Here is a 23,561-nt window from a genome sequence, read left to right as displayed (position 1 = left end):
CCTGTAAAATTACTAAAAGAAAATGAAGCAAATCTTCATGATATTGGTCTAGACAATCATTTTTTGGATAACATCCCTGAAGCATAGTCAATGAAATAAAAATGGACAAATGGGATGGCATCAAACTAAAATGTTCTGCACAAAAAAAGAAATATTAACAACGTGAAAAAACAACCCACAGAATAGGAGAAAATGCTTGCAAATTATACATCTGATAAGAGGTTAATATCCAAAATATATAAGAAACTCAACTTAATAGCAAGAAAACAAACAACTTAAAAATGAGCAAAAGACCCAGATATTTCTCAAAAGAAGACATACAAATGACTAATAGGCACATGGAAAAATGCCTACCATCACTAATTAGAAAAATGTAAATTAAAACCACAATGAAATATTACCTCATGCTTGATAGAGTGGCTTTTATCAAAAAGATGACAGATAACAAGCATTAACAGGATGCAGAAAAATTGAACTTTTATATATTGTCGGTGGGAATAAAAATTAATATAGCTTTTATGAAAAAAGGGTATGGAGCTTCCCAGAAAAACCAAAGATAGAATTACCATTAAACCCAGTAATCTCACTTCTGGGTATATATCCAAAGAAACTGAAATCAGTATGTCAAAGGGATATCTGCACTGCCATGCTCATTGCAGTATTGTTCACAATAGCCAAGATATGGAAATAACCTAAATGTCCATCAGCAGATTAATGGATAAAGAAAATGTGGGTACACATACATGATGGAATACTATTCAGTCTTACAAAGGAGGGAAATCTTGTCATTTGTGACAACACGGATGAATTTGGAGGACATGAGCTAAGTGAAATAAGTCAAGCACAGAAAGACAAATACTGCATGGTCTCACCCATATGTGAAATCTAATAAAGTTGAACTCTACCAGAATTAAAATTTAATTTAATTTAATTTAAAAAAATAAAGTTTAACTTATAGAGGCGGAGTAGGGCAATGGTTAGCAGAGGCTAGGGTGGCAGGTAGGGAGGGTTAGGAAGAAAGGGAATGATGACTGGTAATCAAAGGGTATAAAGTTTTGGATAAACAAGAGTAATACGTTTTGAGAGTTGTTTCTCAGCAGGGTGACTATAGTCAATAATAATGTATATTTTAAAATAAGGGAGAAAATTTTAAATGTCTTATAAAGATAATAGGTAAGCAAGGTGATAAGGATGTTAATTAGCTTGATTTAATTATGCCACATTGTATATATACCTATATCAAAACATCATGCTGTACCCCGTAAATGTGGACAATTATAGTTTGTCAATGAAAAATAGTATTAATAATAAGTTTTAATAAATAAATAAATATGGAGCCAAAACAAAAGCACAGAAAGTTTGTTTAAATGTTCTAGTTCAAAGAGCTAATTTACTATGTGACACCACTATTCAAATACATAGTCCAATGTTGTGCAAAACGTTTGCAACAAAGATCAAATTTGGACTAATTTTCTCTGCTTTGGGGCTTTGAAAGAACTGTCCACAGTATATATGAAGCCCTCAAAAATCTGTTTGCAGCGGTCAGTATTCTAGAAGCAGTAGAAAAATAGGTTTTCTGATAAGACATCAGTTTTGCAATGAACACAATGAAATATGTCACTTTCAAGTTGAGTCCATTTTTGAAATTCCAGGCAAAGCCATCACAGCCCCTGTCATGGATGCTGGATAATTGTGATTCATTGCACAACCTACATTCTCTGAAAGATGATTGACATCCCTGCAGTTTGTATTGTGTGAAAGTGGCCACGTTGTCAAAACCTGGGCAAACACAATCTTCTCAAAAGGTTAATTGGAATTCAGTTGAATACAAAGAATGAAGAGTTTTTCTCACATACTCTTAATACACAGTTTTAAAGTTATGATCGGAATAAAGTATTTTATCTAGATTAGCACTGACCACTATAGTGGCCACCAGTTATGTGTGGCTATAGAGCACTTGGAATGTGGTTAATCCAAAATGAGGTATGCTGTAAGTATAAAATACGCACCAGACCTCTTTAAATTGTTTAATTAAGAAAATGAATGAAAAATAACTCATTAATTTTTAACTGATTACCTATTGAAGCAATAATATTTTGGACATATTGGATTAACTAAAATATAATAGTAAAATTAATTTTACTTTTTTTTACTTTTTAATGTGACTACTAGAAAATATAAATTAGGGCCGGGCGCGGTGGCTCAAGCCTGTAATCCCAGCACTTTGGGAGGCCGAGGCGGGCGGATCACAAGGTCAGGAGATCGAGACCACAGTGAAACCCCGTCTCTACTAAAAATACAAAAAATTAGCCGGGCGCGGTGGCGGGCGCCTGTAGTCCCAGCTACTCAGGAGGCTGAGGCAGGAGAATGGCGGGAACCCGGGAGGCGGAGCTTGCAGTGAGCCGAGATCGCGCCACTGCACTCCAGCCTGGGCAACAAAAAAAAAAAAAAAAAAAAAAAAAGAAAATATAAATTACATGTATGGCTCACATATTTCTACTGGGCAGCTTTGTTTACAAAAAAGATTAGAGGGTATGTCTTCTCAAACAGTTTAATTGATGTTATTTGAAGTTCGTTAGAGTATGTATTTATATCTACAGCATGTGAAATAAAGATAATAATGTCATTTCATACCAGTTTATTTTATAATAAACCCTACTGATGCCTCTAAAATATGGAATAATAATTTCAGAATAATTTTGATTTATGTCTAAAAGGACCTTGTCATAACACTGTGCCTTACAGAGTCTTAGAATTTCTAGATATCCTAAAAAATCATCTAATTTAATCCCACCTTTTTAGAGAAAGAAACTAAGAAGAATTTACCTGATCACCTTAATATTACTTACAAGCAAAGCAAACACTGGAACTCAGATCTCTGAATCCCAAGCCCCAAGATTTCTATTGTACCAGTACTATTTAAATCTGACAGTGTTTCAAAAGTAGAATAAAACTATTCCTTGTTTTTCTACCCCTGATAAGTAGTCTTATTTTTTCAAAAGAACTTCAACTCAAAAGCTACGTTTCTAAAAATTGCCATAATTGAGGCCACACTCATCAACCCAAAGAGATTTCATTAAAGTAATTGAATAAAATATTTTTGTTGGTCTCCTTCCCCAACACATATACTTTTATGTAAAAAGGTTTTATGACACAAAGCAAAGCACAAAACTGACAAAAGCACCAACAAGGAATAAGGTTTCTGAACAGAAGGGATGCAAGGAAGAAACCAGCTTGATTCAACTAGGAGTCTTAAAGCCTTGGAGCAAAGTTGGATTACCTGGAAAAATAGCCCCACAGGCAGGTTGCCTGCATAACAAAAGGGAACAATGCTCATGAAGGGATAAAATCAGAAAACAAAAAATAAAAGGACACTGACCAACTTGCAGAAGATATTTTAAAAACCGCACTAATTTCCTGTATTTGACACAAAAGAAGGTTAACAGAGAACTGTTACTCCTTTTTAGATAGGAAGAGAAAACTGCCTCATAGCTGAGTTTTCCTTGGACCTCTTCAGTTTTGCATCCAGATGCTTCACCAGTCACTCTGTCACTCCCCCTGTAGAATGAGAAATCCAGTCAAGCTTTTTACTGGTTTTGCATTACTAATAAAATAATAATAATTGAGTTTCCATTTTGTGGAGGTTGGGAGGGAAGGGGAGCTAAATTAGTCTTTTTGAGATCATTTAAAAACAGTCTCAAGACAAAAGGAAAATAGTCATTCTAAATACGTATTGCTCAACTGATCAATTATTTTTGGCAAAATAATTCCATGATATATAGTGTATAAAATGACTACCACATTACCTGCAAACACTAGATGCTCAGTTAATTATATCTGAATCACTCAAAGAGATACCAGTGTAAACATAAGGTTAGAGATAATTAAGGACTGGGGAGAAAAAAAGCAACTGTATTCTATTTCTTCTTAACATACACTATTTTATTTTAACATTCCAATTGCAATGAATTTTCATTGCATATTACCTGAAAAATGTAAATATGTAATATTAAAATATAAGGAATACAGCCGGGTGCAGTAACTCATGGCTGTAATCCCAACACTTTGAAAAGCCAAGGCAGGTGGATCATCTGAGGTCAGGAATTCAAGACCAGCCTGGCCAACATGGTGAAACCTGTCTCTATCAAAAATACAAAAATTAGCTGGGTGTGGTGGTGCATGCCTATAATGCCAGCTACTCAGGAGGCTGAAGCGGGAGAATCACTTGAACCTAGGAGGTGGAGGCTGCAGTGAGCCGAGATGGTGCTGCTGCACTCCAGCCTGGGCAACAGAGCAAGACTCCATCTCAAATAAATAAATAAAGATAAAAATAAAATAAAAATAAAGCATAAAGTATAATAAAATCCTTTTTTTCTTTCATTTCACCCAATAGTTTTTATCCCAGTTTCTATTCCCTTAGCATCTAATTTTATTAAACACTATTTTTCACCACCTTAGTCTTTCTCAAACTCCATTCTCTTCACTTAGAAACAACTTTACTGAATTTGAGAATACTTGATGCTCAGTTAGGACAAAATGAAATAGCATTAACATCAGTCTACTTGGCTACCAAGGGAAGGCCAATGAGTGTCACCATGGGGTCACCAGCACCTTAACTTTAGAACTCAGTGTGTCATTGCATCTAGAAGGGATCAGGCTCTGGGAATCTGGCTCCTATTAATCAAATCATTAAGAACCTGATATAGAAACCAGCAAGGCAATTATCAACGTACTAAGATGAAAAGATCTACTAATGTTATGGGATCTTTGGGGTGTTGCTTTCCTGGCCAGAAACATCTGTGGCCAGTGGCACCTTGCCTGAGTTATTTTCCTGTGTCCAGGAAGAATGAGGCAGACAAGTGGAGGGTGAGCAAGATGAAGAGGAGACTTTGTTGAGTGTTAGAACAGCTCAGAGGAGACCCATAGTGGGTAGCTCCTCTCTACAGGCAGGTCATCCTGTCAGTGTTTAGCTCTCAGCAGAGAGGAGGCCTGGAGTGAGTAGTCCCTCTCCATAGCTGGTCATCCTGTTGAGTGTTCAGCTCTCAGCAAGGAGAAGGCCTGAAGTGGGGGCTCCTCTCTGCAGATAGCTTGTTCTGACAAGTGTTCAGCTCTCAGCAGAGAAGGTAGCTCTTTTACGCTGCTGGTTGTCAAATCATTCACATCTGTCAGTAGAGAGGGGACCCTGGAGCAGGGAGCTCCTCTTTGTTGCTGGTGGTCCAGGTATCTGCTCTGCTCTGGCTGAGTCTGGGGTTTTTACAGTCTTGCGGGGAAGCAGGAAAGTGTGTGCTGACTGGTCCATTAGCAGCCATAGGTGGGCCCAGGAAAAAGCACCACCAGTTCCCCACTTCAGTCCACAGGACTGGCTGCCAGGCCCCCAGGCTTCAACCTTCCCCAGCTTGAGGGTGGGGCTTCACTGGGGACCCACCCCCTTCAGCCCAGGAGCCTGTCTGCCTTTTCCGCTGTTCATGGCACCCAGGCTATTCATACCAAAGGGCACCTGCAGGCTGGCACTGAGCTGCCTTCAGCCCTCCTTTGACTCCCTGCCATGCTCATCAGCACCCAATGTCTGGAGGGGACCAAGGTGGCAGGGGGGCTGATATGTCAGTGCTGCCCCAAGCATGCCCCCACTTAGCAGGGCTCCAGCCTTGCTCCATGATCTGAGTGGGCGCCAGGAGTGGGGAGAAGCCAGACAGTGGGAGCAGGCAATTCAGTGTCCGTGGGGGGTGGGGAGAAGGGGGGCCTTCCCAGCCCTGAAAGAGCACAGAGATGCCCAGGTCCCAAGCCGGGCTTGGGTGGCTGCAGCTGCCCATGAGGAGCTCCTGCCCTGCCAATTCAGAAGGGGCAGGGTTTGCACTTGTCCCCTGGAGCAGGAGGCCTGGGCCCCAGGGGTGGAACTCTTGCCTGCTCTGTGGAGTGGGAGGCCTGGCTCTGTCTCCCCACCTCAGCCAACATGTTGGCAGTAGCCACTCTAGATGGGCCACTGCTGCCATCACTCAGAAGATAAGAAAGTTCACATCAGTTGGTCAGACATTACTTTCCTTAAGATAATATGCATGGGAAACTAAATTATAATCAGTAACTTTCTTGAGGTAGGCCACCTTAATGATGTGTGTCTTGGAGCTATAAAGGCCAAATGCATTTATCCACTTTATAGAATTTGCCTGCCATAAGGTCTGGGGAATTTGCAGAACTAACAAGAACCCTAGGGAGTGCTGAAGATATTCTGACAAATATTAGTTCTTGACACTTCTTTTTAATTATTCCAGTCTAGCCAGTCTCTTCTTTTAACACGGCCTTTCTACAAAAGTGTATCATAAGATTGATCAAATTTAGCTTACTATACCACAAGCATCTTCCCATTCTACTTTTCTAAGACATTCCCTTGTTAGAGTTTTAGGTGTTATTAAGATGTTCCAGTCTTACATTTACAAATATCTCCTGGTTTACCCATAGTGAATGGTAATCAAATGTGTCATGTGTAGATTTTATTAGATGAACTCCCTAAGGGTGATGCCATTTCCAAGTTCTTGGTGAATACCTCACTTTTGCACCATATATTGGCTGTATAAGGCCCCTTAGGTACTTTCCTTAGTAATGGAAGTATTGAGCCTCATTCTAAATAATTTAGGACATGTCTAAACACATTTTTCACGAGTAATTTTGATCCACATGATTCAGTCACTTCAAAGAACGCAATATCGTCATCTAAAATTTCCAGATCTAGACAACTGGATATGTTCCTTTGAAGGGCAAATGGTTTTCTATTTCAATTCCTTCCCAGCCTTCTGAGGAAAATGGGTTTCTTATATTATTTTCCAAAGCCAAGTAAAAATCAAATGGCCCTTTGGCAAAGCTTGGGTTTATTAAGTAATGTTTCCATTTGAACTTTAAATATAAAAACCATCTTTATGTTACATTTGCCTCTACCCTAAGGATGGATCTAGACATTCACTTCAAATTTTAGTGTAGATTTAGGATTCGGTGTACTGCTTTATGCTGCAGGAACATCCTGAGTTAGACACCTATATAATTTCTATGAAGAACTCACAATAAATTTTTTCAAAACGGAATTCACTATACAATATTTACAAATGTTTAATTCTTGCATTAGCTACAGCTTCTAGGAAAAGCACAGATTATAATTTTAATAAGCATACCATTGGTTAGATTCCCTGAAATTTACAGTACATCAAACCAGATGCTGTCTTTTTCCCCTCTGCAGTCCCTAAATTCCAATCACCCTTAATGCAGCTGTATTACAATTTTAAGAAATGTACAAAATATATAAGGAAAGGCAAATGAAGATGAAACCACCCATTCCTCACTACTAAACCCCTAATTTTTGGAATATATGTTCATTTTTCTCATTAAGGCTACATTTTTAAGGAATCTCCCAGAACTGGACCCACCACCTACCATCTTACATCAAGCTTTAAACCAAAAACATAGTGATGTGCCAGAGGCAGATGTGGTGGTAGAGGTGAGGCTGTGGAAATCAGGAACAAGTCAGTACATGGACTGTTCATCTCTTTGAGCTTTCTAGAAGTCCAAAGTAGTTGCAGCTGTTGAAAATATGAGAGAAATTTTTAAAGTACATGAAGTCAGCTCAATAAATTGTGAAATGTGTTATTACTATTAATCTTGAGAAATTATTTAAAACCTCACAATTTTTTGTTGACATAGAAAAAGAAACAAGAAAAACTATTGGCTCAGAGCATATGGAGATGACACAGTGATTGCGTTCCCTTGCCAGCATCACATATATGAGTATTGTATCATCATGATGTATCATGTATGTATTTCTCAGATTGTATCATCATGATACAATTGTATCATCATGATGGTGATACAATCTGAGAAATACATTATTAGGTGATTTTGTGGTTGTGCAAACATCATAGAGTGATTGTAATTACACACACCAAGATGGTATAGTCTACTACACACTAGGCTACAAATTGGTACAACATGTTACTGTGCTGAAGGCTGTAGGCAGCTGCAACACAGTGGCAACTATTTGTGTATACAAATATATCTAACCATAGAAGTGTCACAGTAAAAACATTTTATTAGGTTCGTGCAAATGTAATTCTGGTTTTTGCTATTAAAAGTAATTACAAAAACTACAGTTATGTTTGCACCAACCTAATATTGTAATCTTATGGGACCACTGCTGTATATGTGCTCCATTGTTGAATGAAGCTTCATCATGCAGAGCATGACTGTATTTGTCTTCTTATTTTCTCATCTTCACCCCTCATGGATTAAAAATCTCAGAATTTTTATTTATTTATGTATTTTATTATAATTTAAGTTCTGGGATACATGTGCAGAATGTGCAGGTTTGTCACATAGGTATACATATGTCATCTTGGCTTGCTGCACCCATCAACCCATCATCTACATTAGGTATTTCTCCTAATGCTCTCCCTTCCCTCGCCCCCTACTCCTTGACAGGCCCCAGTGTGCGATGTTCCCCTCCCTGTATCCATGTGTTCGCATTGTTCAACTCGCACTTATGACTGAGAACATGCGGTGTTTGGTTTTCTGTTCCTGTGTTAGTTTGCTGAGACTGATGGTTTCCTGCTTCATCCATATCCCCACAAAGGACAGGCAGTCATGCTTTTTTATGGCTGCTTTTTTATGGCTGCATGGTATTCCATGGTGCATATGTGCCACATTTCCTTTATCCAGTCTATCATTGATGGGCATTTGGGTTGGCTCCAAGTCTTTGCTATTGTGAACAGTGCTGCAATAAAAATATGTGTGCATCCTCTGCCTGGCTGCTGCCCAGTCTGGGAAGTGAGGTGCGCCTCTGCCTGGCGGCTGCCCTGTCCAAAAAGTGAGGAACACTTCAGCCCAGCTGCCCACCGTCTGGGAAGTGAGGAGGGCCTCTGTCTGGCCCTGCATGGTCTGGGATGTGAGGAGCACCTCTGCCAGGGCGCTGTGCAATCCTCCAAGTGTGAAGTGACAGCCTTGTGTGTGATACTTCTGCACTCCCCAAGTTTGCATTTTCAACATTAAAGTTTACTTTATATATATATATATATATAAAGTATATATATATATATATATATAGAATGCATGTGTCTTTATAGTAGAATGATTATAATCCTTTAGGTATATACCCAGTAATGAAATTGCTGTGCCAAATGGTGTTTCTGTTTCTAGATCCTTGAGGAATCGCCACACTGTCTGCTACAATGGTTGAACTAATTTGTACTCCCACCAACAATGTAAAAGTGTTTCTATTTCTCCACATCTTCTGCAGCATCTGTTGTTTCCTGACTTTTTAATGATCGCCATTCTAACTGGTGTGAGATGGTATCTCATTGTGGTTTTGATTTGCATTTCTCTAATGACCAGTGATGATGAGCTTTTTTTCATGTTTGTTGGCCACATAAATGTATTCTTTTGAGAATTGTCTGTTATTATCCTTTGCCCACTTTTTGATGGAGTGGTTTCTGTCTTGTAAATTTGTTTAAGTTTTTTTGTAGATTCTGGATATTAGCCCTTTGTCAGATGAATAGATTGCAAAATTTTTCTTCCAATCTGATGGTTGCCTGTTCACTCTGATGATAGTTTCTTTTGCTGTGCAGGAGCTCTTTAGTTTAATTAGACCCCATTTGTCAATTTTGGCTTTTGTTGCCCTTGATTATGGTGTTTTAGTCATGAAGTCTTTGCCCAGGCCTATGTCCTGAATGACATTACCTAGGTTTTCTTCTAGGGTTTTTATGATTTTAGGTCTTACATTTAAGTCTTTAATCCATCTTGAGTTGATTTTTGTATAAAGTGTAAGGAAGGGGTCCACTTTCAGTTTTCTGCATATGGCTAGCCAGTTTTGCAAACACCAATTATTAAATAGGAAATCCTTTCACCATAGTTTGTTTTTGTCAGGTTTGTCAAAGATCAGATGGTTGTAGATGTGTGGTGTTATTTCTGAGACCTCTGTTCTGTTCCATTGGTCCATATACCTTTTTTGGTACCAGTACCATGCTGTTTTGGTTACTGTAGCCTTGTAGTATAGTTTGAGGTCAGGTAGCATGAAGCCTCCAGCTTTGCTCTTTTTGCTTAGGATTGTCTTGGCTATGCAGGCTCGTTTGTGGTTCCATATGAAATTTAAAGTAGTTTTTTCAATTTCTGTGAAGAAAGTCAATGGTAGCTTGATGGGGATAACATTGAATCTATAAATTACTTTGGGTAGTATGGCCATTTTCATGATATTGATTCTTCCTATCCATAAGCATGGAATGTTTTTCCATTTGTTTGTGTCCTCTCTTATTTCCTTGAGCAATGGTTTGTAGTTCTCCTTGAAGAGGTCCTTCACATCCCTTGTAACTTGTATTCCTAGATATTTTATTCTCTTTGTAGCAATTGTGAATGGGAGTTCACTCATGATTTGGCTCTGTGTTTGTCTATTATTCGTGTATAGGAATGCTTGCAATTTTTGCACATTGATTTTGTATCCTGAGACTTTGCCAAAGTTGTTTATCAGCTTAAGGAGTTTTGGGGCTGAGACTATGGGGTTTTCTAAATATACATCACGTCCTCTGCAAACAGGAACAATTTGACTTCTCTCTTTCTATTTGAACACCCTTTATTTCTTTCTCTTGTCTGATTGCTCTGGCCAGAACTTCCTACAATATGTTTAGTAGGAGCAGTGAGAGAGGGTATCCTTGTCATGTGCTGGTTTTCAAAGGGAATGCTTCCAGCTTTTGCCCATTCAGTGTGATATTGGCTGTGGGCTTGTCATAAGAGACTCTTATTATTTTGAGATACGTTCCATCAATACCTAGTTTATTGAGAGTTTTTAGCATGAAGAGGTGTTGAATTTTATCAGAAGGGCCCTCTTCATCTATTGAGATAATCATGTGGTTTTTGTCATTGGTTCGGTTTATGTGATGGATTACATTCATTAATTTGTGTGTGTTGAAACAGTCTTACATCCCAGGGATGAAACTGACTTGATCATGGTGGATAAGCTTTTTGATGTGCTGCTGGATTCAGTTTGCCAGTATTTTACTGAGGATTTTCTCATTGATGTTCATCAAGGATACTGGCTTGAAATTTTCTTGTTTTGTTGTGTCTCTGCCAGGTTTTGGTATCAGGATGATGCCAGCCTCATAAAATGAGTTAGGGAGCAGTCGTCTTTTTCTATTGTTTGGAATAGTTTCAGAAGGAATGGTACCAGCTCCTCTTTGTACCTCTGGTAGAATTCAGCTGTGAATCCTTCTGGTCCTGGGATTTTTTTGGTTGGAAGACTATTAATTACTGCCTCTATTTCAGAACTTGTTATTGGTCTATTCAGGGATTCGACTTCTTCCTGGTTTAGTCTTGGGAGGGTGTGTGTGTCCAGGAATTTATACATTTCTTCTAGATTTTCTAGTTTATTTTTGTAGAGGTGTTTATAGTATTCTCTGGTGGTAGTTTATATTTCTGTGGGATCAGTGGTGATATCCCCTTTGTCATTTTATATTGCGTCTACATGATTATTCTCTCTTCTTTATTAGTCTGGCTAGTGGTCTATTTTGTTAATCTCTTGGATTCATTGATTTTTGAAGAGTTTTTCATGTCTCTATCTCCTTCAGTTCTGCTCTGATCTTAGTTATTTCATGTCTTCTGCTAGCTTTTGAATTTGTTTGCTCTTGCTTCTTTAGTTCTTGTAATTGTGATGTTAGGGTATCAATTTTAGATCTTTCCCATTTAGTGCTATAAATTTCTCTCTAAACACTGCTTTAGCAGTGTCCCAAAGATTCTGGTACATTGTGTCTTTTTTCTCATTGGTTTCAAAGAACTTTTATTTATTTCTTCCTTAATTTCATTATTTACCCAGTAGTCAGTCAGGAGCAGATTGTTCAGTTTCCATGTAGTTGTGTGGTTTTGAGTGAGTTTCTTAGTCCTGAGTTCTAATTAGATTGAACTGTGGTCTGAAAGACTGTGTTATGAGTTAGTTCTTTCGCATTTGCTGAGGAATATTTTACTTCCAAATATGTGGTCAATTTTAGAGTAAGTGCTATGTGGTGCTGAGAAGAATGTGTATTCTGTTGACTTGGGGTGGAGAGTTCTGTACTGTAGATATCTATTAGGTCTGCTTGATCTAGAGCTGAGTTCAAGTCCTGACTATCCTTATTAATTTTCTGTCTTGTTGATCTGTCTAACATTGACAGTGGGGTGTTAGTTCTCCCACTATTACTGTGTGGGAGTCTAAGTCTCTTTGTAGGTCTCCAAGAACTTGCTTTATGAATCTGGGTTCTTCTGTATTGGGTGCATATATATTTAGGATAATTAGCTCTTCTTGTCACATTGATCCCTTTACTATTACATAATGCCCTTCTTTTTCTTTTTTGATCTTTGTTGGTTTAAAGTCTGTTTTATCAGAGACTAGAATTGCAACCCTCACTTTTTTGTTTTGTTTTTGTTTTTGCTTTCCATTTGCTTGGTAAATATTCCTTCATCCCTTTATTTTGGGCCTATGCGTGTCTTTGCACATGAGATGGGTCTCCTGAATATAGCACACTGATGGCTCTTGACTCTTTATCCAATTTGCCAGTCTGTGTCTTTTAATTGGGGCATTTAGCCCATTTACATTTAACATTAATATGATTACGTGTGAATCTAATGCTGTCATTATGATGCTAGCTGGTTATTTTGCCCGTTAGTTGATGCAGTTTCTTCATAGTGTCTATTGTCTTTACAATTTGGTATGTTTTTGCAGTGGCTGGTACCGGTTTTTCCTTTCCATATTTAGTGCTTCTTTCAGGAGTTCTTAGAAGGTACATCTGGTGACAAAATCTCTCAGCATTTGCTTGTCTGTAAAGGATTTTATTTCTCCTTCGCTTATGAAACTTAGTTTGACTGGATATAAAATTCAGGGTTGAACATTCTTTTCTTTAAGAATGTTGAATATTGACTCCCAATCTCTTCTGGCTTGTAGGGTTTCTGCCAAGAGATCAACTGTTAGTTTGATGGGCTTCCCTTTGTGGGTAACCAGACCTTTCTCTCTGGCTGTCTTTAACATGTTTTCCTTCACTTTAACCTTGGTGAATCTGATGATTATGTGTCTTGGGGTTGCTCTTCTCGAGGAGTATCTTTGTGGTGTTCTCTGTATTTCCTGAATTTGAATGTTGGCCCATCTTGCTAGGTTGGGGAAGTTCTCCTGCATAATATCCTGAAGAGAGTTTTCCAATTTGGTTTCATTTTACCCTCACTTTCAGGTACACCAATCAAACTTGCGTTTGGTCTTTTCACATAGTCCCATATTTCTTGTAGGCTTTATTTGTTCCTTTTCATTATTTTTTCTCTAATCTTGTCTTCATGCTTTATTTCATTAAGTTGGTCTTCAATCTCTGATATCCTTTCTTCCACTTGATCAATTCAGCTACTAATACTTGTGTATCATACTTGTGTATGCTTCCCAAAGTTTTCGTGCTGTGTTTTTCAGCTTCATCAGGTCATTTATGTTCTTCTCTAAACTGGTTATTCTAGTTAGCAATTTCTCTAGCCTTTTTTCAGGGTTCGTAACTTTTTTCCGTTGGATTAGAACATGCTCCTTTAGCTCGGTGGAGTTTGTTATTACCCACCTTCTGAAGCCTACTTCTGTCTGTTAGTCAAAATCATTCTCTGTCCAGTTTTGTTCCCTTGCTGGCAAGGAGTTGTGATCCTTTGGAAGAGAAGAGATGTTCTGGTTTTTGGAATTTTCAGCCTTTTTATGCTGGTTTTTCCTCATCTTCGTGGATTTATCTAACTTTGATCTTTGATGTTGGTGACCTTTGGATGGGGTTTCTGTGTGGACATCCTTTTTGTTGATGTTGATGCTATTCCTTTCTGTTTGTTGTTTTTCCTTCTAACAGTCAGGTCTTTCTGCTGCAGGTCTTCTAGAGTTTCCTAGAGGTCCACTCCAGATCCTGTTTTCCTAGGTATCACCGGCAGAGTCTGCAAAACAGCAAATATTGCTGCCTGTTCCTTCCTCTGGAAGCTTCATCCCAGGGGGCACCTGCCAGATGCCAGCTGGAGCTCTCCTGTATGAGGTGTCTGTCAACTCCTGCTGGGAGGTGTCTCCCAGTCAGGAGGCATGGGGATCAGGGCCCCACTTGAGGAGGCAGTCTGTCCTTTAGCAGAGCTTGAGCTCTATGCTGGGAGATCCATTCCTCTCTTAAGATCCAGCAGGCAGGAATGTTTAAGTCTGCTGAAGCTGCGCCCACAGCTGCCCCTTCCCCCAGGTGATCTGTCCCAGGGAGATGGTAGTTTTATGTATAAGCCCCTAACTGGGGCTGTTGCCTTCCTTTCAGAGATGCCCTGTCAGGAGAGGAGTCTAGAGAGGCAGTCTGGCTACAGCAGCTTTCAGGCACTGAGGCGGGCTCCACCCAGTCTGAACTTCTGAGCAGTTTTGTTTACACTGTGAGGGGAAAACCGCCTACTCAACCCTCAGTAATGGCAAATGCTCCTTTCCACTGCAAGCTCGAGCATCCCAGGTCGACTTCAAACTGCTGTGCTGGCAGCAAGAATTTCAAGCCAGTGGATGTTAGCTTGCTGGGCTCCATGGGGGTGGGATCTGCTGAGCTAGACCACTTGGCTGCCTGGCTTCAGCTCCCTTTCCAGGGGAGTGAACAGTACCATCTCACAGGTGAGCTAAGATCCACTGGCTTGAAATTCGCACTGCCAGCACAGCAGTCTGAAGTCATCCTGGGATGCTTGAGCTTCCTGCGGGGAGGAGCATTTGCCATTACTGAAACTTGAGTAGGTGGCTTTTGCCTCACAGTGTAAACAAAACTGCTTGGAAGTTCAGACTGGGTGGGGCCCACTGCAGCGCCTCAAAGCTGCTGTAGCCAGACTGCCTCTCTAGACTCCTCTCCTGTCAGGGCATCTCTGAAAGGAAGGCAGTAGCCCCAGTCAGGGGCTTATACATAAAACTCCCAACTCCCTGGGACAGAGCACCTGGGGGAAGGGGCAGCTGTGGGCACAGCTTCAGCAGACTTAAATGTTCCTTGCACTACTGGGGTATGAAAAGAAACTCCTGCAGCTAGCTCGGGATGGCTGCCCAGTTTCGTGCTTGAAATCCAGGGCCCTGGTGGCATAGGCACCCGAGGGAATCTCCTGGTCTGTGGGTTGCAAAGACCATGGGAAAAGGGTAGTATCTGGGCTGGAGTGCATCATTCCTCATGGCATAGTCTTTCATGGCTTCCCTCGGCTAGGGGAGGGAGTTAGTTCCCTGACCCCTTGCACTTCCCAAGTGAGGCAATGTCCCACCTTGCTTCAGCTTGCCCTCCATGGGCTGCACCCACTGTCTAGCCAGTCCCAGTGAGATGAGCCAGGTACCTCAGTTGGAAATGCAGAAATTACTCATCTTCTCTATTGATCTCACTGGGAGCTGCACACCGGAGCTGCTCCTATTCAGCCATTTTGCTAGCCACTGAATTTTTATTATAATGTTGGATAATTGTGAAATTTTTTATTTGATAACTATGATTCTTTGAAAATGATGTCAAAACCAAGATATTTTCTCCTATTTCAACAGTCTCAATCCATTTCCATCTCTCTTCCTCACATATCTCCTTGCTCTTCTCTCACACTTCTGCATTTTCCCTCACAAAGTTTAGAATTCCTGTAAGAGGTTAGCAAAGGTGATCTACGTCCAGTACAAGAAACAACCCTGTCATAATGAAGGACAGATCCGGGCTACAGTGAGTGATCTATTCACTTGCTGCATATCTTACTCTATTCAGGCCGCTATAACAAAATTACTTTAGACTTGGTAATTCATAAACAACAGAGATTTATTTCTTAGAGGTCTGGAGGCTGGGAAGTCCAACATCAAAGCATGAGTAGATTTGGTATCTGGTAATGGCTTAATAGATGATAACTTGTTGCTGTATCCTCACATGGCAAAAAAGAGCCAGGGAGCTCACTCAAGCCTCTTAAAAGGTCACTATTCTCATTTATAAGGGTCAAGCCTCACCTTATGGCTTAATCACTTCTCAAAGGCCATACCTCTTAATACTATCACATTGGGTATTAGGCCTCAACATGTAAACTCATGGGGTACACCAATTTAGAGCACAGTGCTGCACCTCAATGCAATTTAATGGACTATCATCTGGTCATACCTTCTGTCTGTGAAACTGTTTAGACCCTACCGGCTTACCTCCGTTAGTGATGCTCTCTGACAGTCTTCAGCTTGGCAGTGTGCCTTAGTATAGGCACTGCATCCATGTTGCAACACAGTTTTCCATAGGGTTCTATATCATGAGTTAAGGCAGGTATGTTAAGCAAGCTAGCATGAGCTTTTAAGACTCTGAAACACACACTGAAAATCCACAAACATCATCCAGCATATGGAGAAAATATGGAATTTGGAAAAAGGCATAAGAGAATGACATGAGCAAAATAAATAAAACAATAACAATTTGGGCAACAGCCAAAAACACAAATAAAAAATGCGAGGTATTTTGACTCCTTAATATATTAAAATGTGGCATTCACATACTCACACTGCATGCATAATTTAGCTTTCTTTTTTCTCAGCCTCAGCAACAGCTAGGAATACTTCGTTGACAATTTTTACCTCATAAATTTGGTTCCCCGATCTAATTTTTCATTACAAGAAAAAAGAAAGGAAAAAAAAAAAAACCTTAAAGATCTTCCCTCAAATGAGTTTCTCTTTCCCTCTGGGTTTCTATTGATTTATAATTGCACTGATATTTCACATTTCTATTAAAAAACACCATGTTCTAATGCTCAGTCTGGCAGAGGCTTCCTTTTGCATTTGACAGGACACCCGCCAAATCATTCTGTTATGGAGACAGCTCAGAGTTCTGGGAAAATCAATAGGTGTGTAGCTCGTGGGAGGCAGAGAGGTGGAGAAATGTGAGCAGTGGCTGCTAGCGACCACTGGGATAGGAATGTCTGTAAAGGCTAAAGTCAGGCCACAGGCCTGCGAAGTGTGGAATTTCAGCAGTTATGTAACTACATTTTTAGGTTAATGATTCACTCTCTGTGTGTTGGCTGTGTTTCCTTTAGGGTAGCTGCTCCTGAGAGAGAAGCATCGTCGTTTCACTGAGAATTGCCGCTTCACTGACCATCGCTTTTGTGTGAAAAAGAAAGGCCTTTTAGAACAAGCTTTATTTGTTTAAGTTTCTAAATAACAAATCCTTGGCCCCTGTAATTCATATTGCTTTGCCGTCAGCTTTAGACAGTGTTCAGTTACACATTGAGGCAAAGACAAGTCTTCTCTTTAGTTATGTCCTGTCCAAAGCCTGCCTCCCTGGTATTTGTGGTAGGTATTCCATTGTAATGATTCTGCTAGCTGTTTTTCCCCCATCTGAGCCTGAAAAATCAAATCATCTGCTCAAAAGTCAATGAAATGTCTTAAGCTGCTAGGGCAGCTAAACAAATCTGCTAACAACAATAACCTTACTGAGGAGGAGTGTAAAAAAAAAAAAAGAAAAATTTACTTTGTGTTCCTCAGAAGGCATTCTGGTAAACACTCACACCACACCAAAGCCTAGCTCTAAAATGCAACCTATCACGGTGCCGGACAGATCATATTTTGTGAGCAAGGCTGATGGTTCACGTGTAAACCTATGGCATTCATTCTGCTAACACCCCACCCACAACTGCTGCGAGTGAGCTTCTGCAATGAACTGCTTCAGAGTGGTTGGGGCTGTTATCTAACGAGTTCGTATTAATCATAAGGCAAGGACTTGAGTCTTACTTGAAAAATGTTTAAGATTAAGGCTTTCAAGCAGCAAACCTTATCATCAAGGAGAAAGAATAGCCTCCTATGGGAGATAGCCAAACTTAAAATAAAATTGACCAAGCAGAAAGTTATAAATAATATTATTTTAACAGGGTTTTGAGGTGCAGCCAAACATTTTGGAATCTTCTCAGTCCAAACAAAACCGGCATATTTCTCATTTTTTCCAACCTCATGACTGAGGCAGGAGATAAATGGAAAGGAAAAAAGCCTGCAGTTGCAAAATGTAAATTTAAAAGAAAAATCAATCTGGACAGTCATATAAACCAGGTGGCAGGCAAAAATTGGACTCATTTACGAAGAAATGCAAGGCATCCTGTAACAGGCAACAATTAAGGAACAGTAAAAAGACCAAAGAACTTGGAAACAAAACAAGTTCAAATCTTAAGTCCACCACTCACAAAAATGTGGCTGTCTGGATAAATTTCTTAGCTTCTCTGAGACTGGTGGTTCCTCATCTGGAAAATGGAGAGGATAGCACTGATCTCACGGAGTTCTTGCATTTAAAAAGATTAAAATTGGAAGCACCTAGCACAGCACTCCAGCACATACAAGAATGTTAAATCTCCACTGTCTCCTCCTACTGCTTCCCAAGTCCCTCGACCCCACCTCCCACTCCAGCAAACCAGAAGAAACAAAGATTTGCCTTGGATTAAAATGTTTTGAGCAGTTTGGGTTTTGTTGGTTGTTGTTAACAGTGATAGTGTCATACTAAAAAAATTTAACTGGGCTAGGAATCTAGAGAACTGAGCCTGTTTGATTCTGCAACTTTCTAACTATTAATTTAAAGGAATGACCTCACCTTTTCGGGCTTCGGGTTCTTCTCTTTAACGTGAGGCCACTATAATAATCTATAAGGAATACCAGTTTCAGTATTCAAGAAATTGCCTGTTACATTATTTATGGGGAGAGATACCCCAAGGCTCCTGTTGTTTTGTTGGTTGGTTTGTTTGCTTAAAGATGGGGTTTTGCTCTGCTGCCCAGGCTTGAGTGCAGAGGCATGATCGTAGCTCACTGCAGCCTCTACCTTCTGGGCTCAAGTGATCCTCCCACCTCAGCCTTCCAAGTAGCTGGGACTACAGGCATGCACCACCATACCCTGCTAATGTTTTTATTTTTTTGCAGAGACAAGGTTTCTGTGTTGCCCACGCTGGTTTCAAACTCCTGAAGAGAAGTAATTCTCCCACCTCGGTCTCCCAAAGTACATGAGCCACCACACCTGGCCCTATTTTGTTTTGATCTTGCCTCCTGCTGATGTATTATTTCACGGTTTTTTTATAACTAGTGCTAGTATTTTTATTTTACATGCAGAGATCTTACTGAAGGCAAAAAGAGCCTTATTTTCAGAAGTTATTCAATACATGTTTGTGGAATGAATAAGTTACACTAATTAGGATAAAACAGAATGTTGTTCTTAATATAAAACCTTGGTCCAATCCCAGTGCAGTGCTCCTCCTTAATTATAGCTCTCCTGCCCACTACTCCAATTTCTTTAAAAACACCAGAAGCATTGCCCCTTAATGCTGTCAAATTATATATAGCAGGTGGTTTAAAAACTTTTCCTTTTGTACCTTCTTTAAATCAGTGGTTCATGAATCTTTCACTGTTATGTGATGCTTGAGAGATTCAGAAAAGTAATATGATTATCTCTCTCCCTAAATAATATAATTATCTCTCCCAAAATACATTTTTAAAAATTGTAAGCCATTCTTTTCAATAATTTCTGAGAAAGAAAGAAGCCTAAACTTATGAACTCTGACTTAAATGCTTTTTATGAAGACCACAACTAACTGTAGTATCACCTTTCTCTCAGGCCAAAATGAGCAAGAAAGCAGAAGAGAAATTCTTTCTTAGACAACAGGACTTTCTGACCTTGTGGGGTTTCTGTCAGGCATATGTCAGGCCTACAGAACATAAAAATGTCTGGATTAATCTATAAATCAAAGTACTTTTATTTGTATCTTGAGAATTTTTATTAAGTGGGGGCCAAAACCTTACAATCATTCTTTTCTGTGAAACAAGAACCCTGCTGCTATTAATGTTTAAGATTTGTGGGAGGAGGAATATGTATTCCTTCCACTTTCATTGCCTCCTGGATTGCTTATTGATCAAGATTGGAATTTAAATGACCGAAAAGAGAAAGAGGCATTGGCTGGGGTTTCCATCCCTCTGGCTTCAAGGTGCACACATGTGTTATTGCTGTCACTGCACCACATTTGCATTCTGGTGTTCTTGCATCACCAGACTCAGCCCTCCTGGGGGCCCATGACAATGGCTGATATTTGGCTCTGCTTTTAGGGTGAATCCATTTCAATTCAATGTGAAGAATTGTCACATTATAATTTTATGCTTTCATGGATGTGTTTTGGATTTCCTTGGCAGTCAGTTCTTCTGTTGAGGGGATGCAACAAATCTAAAAAGGAGTTCTGCCAACTCCCCCCCCCAATTTTTAAAATCATAAAGTATTTTACCAATGAGATTTCAGACATGTTTGTTTGGCTTTTATGCTTATGCAAATATAACCATTGACTAGACTACATCTGTTGAGTTGTCGGTTTTAAATAGATTCTCCACCTCTTGAATGTGTTCCAATTGTGATTCTCTGTAGTTATTCATTTTCTTTTTTGCTGTCAGAAACTTAAGGCAATTTGTAATTGTGTAGATTCTGGGTGAGTATATATAAACAACAAATATTTTTTCCCCAAATATATCTGCAATATGAAAATTTCGTGCTTATAAATTTAGAAAGAACATTGCAAAAATTCAGGTTGTCTTTTTAATATTTAGAACTATTTATTTCAAATAGTATCAAAATTATCTTGAAAAGCACTGAAAATTTTATTCTGAATCTACTAGGTCATTTTTAAAAAGAAATAAAGAAGAATTTTTCATAAACATATGAATTCATTTATATTGGTTGTCAGTCAAATTTCAATACCTGGGCTGCATATAATTTAAATTTTACTCAAAGCTTTGCTATAGACAGTTAACCATCATGTTAGTACACATGACCTTTGTGACCCTTCGCTATATGTGACCCTTCACTATATGTGACCCTTCGCTATATATAGACAACGTTCCTTAATGTTTGTTGTCATTATTCCCTTACCTATTATTGAGTAGTGTATATATATTTGCACCTCTGCACCTTTATCCATGCCTGGAATTTTCTACTCCTCTCTCTTTCTATGATTGGCAATGATATACTCTTTCAAGATACATGTGCGAGTCTTACACTTCTTTAAGACCTAGCATAGTGCAGGACATTGAGAATATCCACCAAATGTGCAAGAGTGGTAAATAGAACACTTTCTTTTCACTAATGTGTAACTATGAGGAAGTCCACTTGTGTTTTTATTTTTTACAATTTCAATAGATTATATGTGGTCTACCATGCATATTATCTTGAAATACTATTATTGTTTTATCTATTTATCCCTTCAGGCTAGTTAATATTTGATTGATATACTTAGGTGTTGTGATGTTAGGTGCCTATATATTTACAATTGTTATATCCTTTTCATGAATTAACCCCTTTCTCATTAAATAAATATATAAGATAAACATATCTGGTATTTACGTAAGATAAAATGGACTTTAAGTCAAAAAACTGCAAAAAGAGACAAAGATATTTACAATTATATATCATATATTTACAGTTACATATGGCATATATAATAATATAAAGATATAAGGATATAGATTAGATATAAGGATATACATTATATAACATATGCATTATATGTGATTACAAATTTATAGAGATATTATATATTATATTATAAATATTTTTGTCTCTTTGTACAGTTTTTGATTTAAAACCTATTGTATGTTATATAACTGGCAGATACTTATCCTGCTCTTTTTTGGTTTCCATTTGCATGGAATGTATTTTTTCCATCTCTTCACTTTGAGCTTATATGTGTCCTTAAAGCTAAAATAAGTCTCTTGTAGACATCATATTGCTGAATCTTTCTTGTTTGTTTTTATTCATTTAGCCATTGTAGGTCTTTTGATTACAGAATTTAGTTCATTTATAAAGTAATTATTGATACATCAGGATTTATTATTGCCACTTTGGTAATTGTTTTCTCTTTTGTAGTTCTTTTGTTCCTTTTTTCCTGTCTTGTTCTTCCTTTGTAATTTCAGGATTTTCTGCAATGGTATGCTTTAATTTATTATCTTTATTTGTTATCTTTTACTTTGTGGCTACCATGGGGCTTACAGAAAACATCATATATTTATAAGTCTATTTTAAACTGATTTCAACTTCAATTGCATACACTTTACATGTTTACTCCCCTATTCCACAGTTTAAGTTTTAGATATCATAATTTACTTTTTTTATATTGTATATCTGTTAACAAATTATTATAGTGATTTTTTTTGTTTCTTTTTTTGAGACAGAGTCCTGCACTGTTGCCCAGGCTGGAATGCAATGGTATGATCTCGGCTCACTGCAACCTCTGCCTCCCGGGTTCATGCCATTCTCCTGCCTCAGCCTCCCAAGTAGCTGGGATTACAGCAACACACCATTGCATTCAGCTTTTTTTTTTTTTTTTTTTTGTATTTTTAAGAGAGACAGGGTTTCATTATGTTGACCAGGCTGGTCTCAAGCTTCTGACCTCATGATTCGCCTGCCTCAGCCTCCCAAAGTGCTGGGATTACAGGCGTGAGCCACTGTGCCGGCACATAGTGATTATTATTATTAATTTTTTCTTTTTTGAGACGGAGTCTCACTCTGCCACCCAGGCTGGAGGTGCAGTGGCGCCATCTCGGCTTACTGCAAGTTCTGCCTCCCAGGTTCACGCCATTGTCCTGCCTCATCCTCCCGAGTAGCTGGGACTACAGGCACCTGCCACCACACCCGGCTAAGTTTTTGTATTTTTTTTAATAGAGACTGGGTTTCACCATGTTAACCAGGATGGTCTCAATCTCCTGATCTCGTGATCCATCTGCCTTGGCCTCCCAAAGTGCTGGGATTACAGGCATGAGCCACTGCACCCGGCCCATAGTGATTATTTTTAATAATTTTGTCTTTTCACCCCTATCCTAGAGGAAAAGTGGTTTATACACCACCATTACAGTATCAGAATATTCTGAACTTGACAATATATGCTACCTTTACCAGTGAGTTTTACACTTTCATATGTTTTCATATTGCTAATTAGCATCCTTACTTTTCTGTTTGAAGAACTCCTTCTAGTATTTTTTATAATTTTATATCTGGTGCTGATAAAATTCCTCATATTTTCTTTATCTGGCAAAGTCTTTATCTCTCCTTCATTTCTGCAAGATAGTTTTGCAAGGTAAAGTGTTCTTGGTTGACAATTCTTTTTTCTTTCAGCACTTGAAATATGTCATCTCACTCTCTCCTGGCCTGCAGGATTCATGCTTAGAAATCTGATAGTCTAATGGGATTTTCTTGTATGTGATGAGTTTCTTTTCTCTTGCTGCTTTCAAAATTATCTTTGATGTTTGACAATTTGATTATAATGTGTCTCAGTGAAGCCCTCTTTAAGTCAAATCTATTTGGGTACATTTGAGCCTCATGTACCTGAATGCCCCATCTTCCCCAAGATTGGAGAAGTTTTCAGCTATTAAAATCCTCCTCCCTTATCTATAGGGACATATTCCAAGCCCCCTGATGGCTGCCTGAAATCATGGATAGTACCAAAACCTATATATATTATGTTTCTGCCTATACATATATACCTATTATCACGGGATCCTTAGGGTTTTACTTTGCCAGCCAGAAACCTCTGTGGCTAGCGGTGCTTCTGCTTGAGTTTGTTCATACCCCCTGGGC

General features: G+C 38.9%; 1 long non-coding RNA gene across 1 annotated transcript in view; it reads left to right on the top strand.

Moving 5' to 3' along the window:
- LOC139361762 (uncharacterized) overlaps positions 1-23,561 on the top strand; it is a 44,363-nt gene that overhangs the window by 11,133 nt on the left and 9,669 nt on the right. The gene's annotated exons all lie outside the window — the stretch shown is intronic.

This window comes from Macaca nemestrina, chromosome 2 (genome assembly GCF_043159975.1).
Source record: "Macaca nemestrina isolate mMacNem1 chromosome 2, mMacNem.hap1, whole genome shotgun sequence".
NCBI classification, from domain to species: Eukaryota; Metazoa; Chordata; class Mammalia; order Primates; family Cercopithecidae; genus Macaca; species Macaca nemestrina.
Note: the sequence above shows the minus strand (reverse complement) of the source record. Positions and strands in the feature narration are given on the sequence as shown.